The sequence below is a fragment of the Crocuta crocuta genome, unplaced genomic scaffold (genome assembly GCF_008692635.1).
Source record: "Crocuta crocuta isolate KB4526 unplaced genomic scaffold, BGI_CrCroc_1.0 scaffold1013, whole genome shotgun sequence".
NCBI classification, from domain to species: Eukaryota; Metazoa; Chordata; class Mammalia; order Carnivora; family Hyaenidae; genus Crocuta; species Crocuta crocuta.
In genome coordinates this window covers 573223-576592 of record NW_027531297.1, presented here as the reverse complement: position 1 = coordinate 576592, position 3370 = coordinate 573223, and the positions used below count along the sequence as shown (strand labels likewise).

Genomic DNA, 3370 nt, shown 5'->3' with positions numbered 1-3370 from the left:
CCCCTGAGAACTGACTGAGCCCCAGGCCCCCCTCCGGGAAGGCTAGCATGCGTACCCCGGCGGCCCCCCACACTGTGCTCAGGAAGTGGGGTGGTCAGAACGCTACCGCCTGTGCCCTGAGGCCGCCATGCTCCCGTTAGCTTCCTGTTCCTCCTCGGTCAGCACCTGGACCTGGGCTTGGTGGGGCCAGGCCACGGCGGAGGAGGGGCCGTGGGGAGGGGTACCTGGGGGCCTGGGACCCCCCATCCTCCAGACCTGCTGTGAGCCGGTGACCCTGGGAGAGGTGTGGGGGGCACAGACGACCTTCCTCCCCCCTCACTACCGCGGCTGGGGCGTCAGCCCCGATCACCCTGTGGCTCCTGCTCCTCCAAGGGCAGGACTCCATCTGTCCGCTGGGCTCCAGCCCTCACCAGGGTCTAGGCGCGATCCTGAGCCCCCACCCTCCGACAAGCCCTCTGAATCCTGGGGTGAGGCCTCAGGCTTGGGAGGGGGGGTAACCTGGAATGGTGGTCCGGGTAGAAGGTTCAAGGGTGTGGCCACGGGAGGTTGGGCGCTGCCCTTCACAGAAGCAGGAGAGGCTTCGCCATAGAGGGCAGCCTGGAGCCCATTCACCCCCCTCTCTGAGGGTGCCCCCACTCTGCTGCTGGGGCCTCCCTCCCCCGAGGAGCCAGTGAGGTCCAGGGGAGCCCTCTGTGCCGACCCCAACCCTCTCATCTGGCCAGCGGTGCCCACCGGCTGAAGAGAGGGTGGGGGGCTCCTCGCAGAGCCCAGCCCGCTCATCCAAGGCAGGCTGCTCAGGCCTCACTGGTGTGTCAGGGGTTACCGTCACACAGGGCTCAGAGGGCTCCGCTCGGCCCCTCTCTGCTCCCTGGCTCCTCCCGAGCTGTCCCAGCACCCAGGGTGCCCTCTCTCAGCCACGTGGCCTGTCTGGATGCTGCAGGGTGGGGCGAGCGTGCTCAGGGCTGGATGGCCGCCGACGCCCCCAGGGACAGTCTGGGGGGTACCCTCATTCTGCACCTGCACCTCTGCACTTGGAGGCTGGGTGCGCGGGGCGGCGCAGGACAAGGAAAGGGGCAGCCAGGTTGGGTGGTCGCAGCGGCCCGGGAGGGATGACCGGCAGCAGGGAGCCCTCTCGGCCTGGCTTCTATCTTGGGGCTTGGCCGGGGCAGGGGTGTTGCTGTGCGCAGTTCTGTCATTGCCATGAGGGGCTTAGACTCCATCTCCGGTCATTTTCCTGTCTGAGCTTCTGCCAAGAGCACACCAGCCGCCCGTGACCCGGTCACCTGAGAGACCCGGCAGGTGCAGGCACATCGCTTGCTGACTCAGGCACCGGTGACAGAAGGGGGGGCTGAGGCCCCACAGAGGAAACTGCCGAGGACTGGCCTCTGCACGAGGGAGACGCTGGGCTGCGCAGGGCGGGGCCGTGGAAACCTCTGGGCAGACAGGCTCTAGGACAGCCACCCTTGGGGACAAAAACTAAGAAAACCCAGTGGGGCCGAGGTGGCCGCCACGGGAGGAGCATTCATGCCCACCCCACACCCCCCCGGCTGTCCATCCGAGGGGCAGGAGGCCGGGCAGGTGCCCAGACTCGGCAGCCTCAGACCCAGGATGGGCCTGCCTCCCACCTCCACAGCTCAGCTCGGCCCGGAGCCAAGGGGCTTTTTTTTCTTCCCCCTGAAGCAAAGCTATCTTTTTACCTTGATAAGCTGTTTAAAAAATGTAAATAAAATAACTCAGTAGACAAAAGCGGGCATTCATCCCGCCTGGAGCCAGCCGCCGCCCTCGACATGAAATATCGGTGCACATTAAGTCGTGAGTCCCTGCTAATCCGAGCGGACAGGCCTGAATGCGGCCCCTTTCGCCGGGCGCGGCGGTGGGCACTGGAGCATGCACCGCCTGCCGGGCGGCCCCGCTTGGGGACAATGGCTTTTCTTCGCAGAAGGGGCCTGTGCGGGACAAGAGCCCCCTTTGTGTTGGGATTCCTGCCTTGGAGCGCGAGGGAGGCGCATTCAGCCGGCCCTAGACACTCTTTGAAAGGCTCGGGTGTAACAGAAGACGCCGAAACACTAGCCTGCCTTCTGCCTCCCGCATTCTTGCGAGCCCAGCCGCCCATTCAGCCCGCGGAGAATGGCCCTGCGCCACGGGAGCGGAGCCCCAGCCACATTGTCCCTGGCGTGGCCATCTTGGTTTCTCAGCGCCCTTCACCGGCCTCGAGACAAGATGACAGCCACCAACACACGGCCCACACCTCTGCGGGCGCAGGACTGGTGGTCCAGGTGAGGCCCAAACTGCAGTGAGCCTCCTCCCTGGGACCGGCCCCTCGGGGTAGAAGGCCCGTGGGGCGCGCCTGGGGTCCTGCTCGGTGCCCACCGAGGAGTGGGGAGCAATGGCCCTGGCAGTGGGAGGGGTGAGCCAGGAGTGAGCCCCTGGACAGCCCGAGACTGGACTTGGGATGTGGGAAGAGTGTTCTGCTGAGCTGGGCACCCCAGGGCTTCTCCCTGCTTGTGATCTTCACATCTCAGGGCACAGAGATGCCATGGGGGCCCCGTGCCTGCAGCAACAGCTCAGAGACCCGCCCCTGACATCCACCACAGAGCTGCCCCTCCCCGCTCACCACAGACCCCCACTCCCTACTACCTCACGCAGACCCAAGTCACTCCCAATGCTCCTGGCCAGCCTCCACCTTCTCTTGGAAATTTCTGGACTTAAATGAGAGCTGGCAGGGCTCACAAAGGAGACTCGACAAACCCGCTGAGACCTCCAGAGCGTGACAAGCTCTTACCCAGAGACCTGCAGCTCCTAAGCCCACATTTCCACATTTGCTCTTTCTGCCCAGGGCCCAGGCCGGCCCAGGACAAGGGAGCTACGACCCGTCCCGGGCATGGCCCCCGGCCCAAAGCACCGCACGTACTGGAGGCCCCTCTGCTGTTAGGACTGGTCACCTGTGCCGCAAAGCGCCAGTGCTATGCCCTGTGCGGAACCTCTGCAGCGAGAGCCATGGGCGTGATGCTGAGGGGCTGGTCCCGGGGAGCGCGGCACAGGTAGGGTGGGGTCCTGCCCGGCCAGGCGCCGGCAAGGAGCCAACAGGACCCTCGGGTGTGTGACCCTCACAGGGGCACCACCCCTGCTGGGACCTGGTGCAGGAGAGCCACGAGTGGCAGGGGCTGGGCCACCCAGGGCAGGGCCCCGGGGCAGGTGCGGGGGGGTGGTGGGCTCGGCGTGAGGGCTCTCGGGGGCTCTTCCTGCAAACCAGACCCTGCTGTTGGAACAGGTCCCCAGGCCTGGCGTGGGTGTGGCCACAGGACCCTTGACAAGGACACAAAGCCAGCAGCAGCGGGTAAGCAGCTGGGCCAGAGGGAACTAGGCTGTC

The 3370-nt window shown here is 65.9% G+C and overlaps 1 protein-coding gene across 1 annotated transcript in view; it reads right to left on the bottom strand.

Moving 5' to 3' along the window:
* Nucleotides 1–3370, bottom strand: part of EXD3 (exonuclease 3'-5' domain containing 3) — a 76349-nt gene that overhangs the window by 40638 nt on the left and 32341 nt on the right.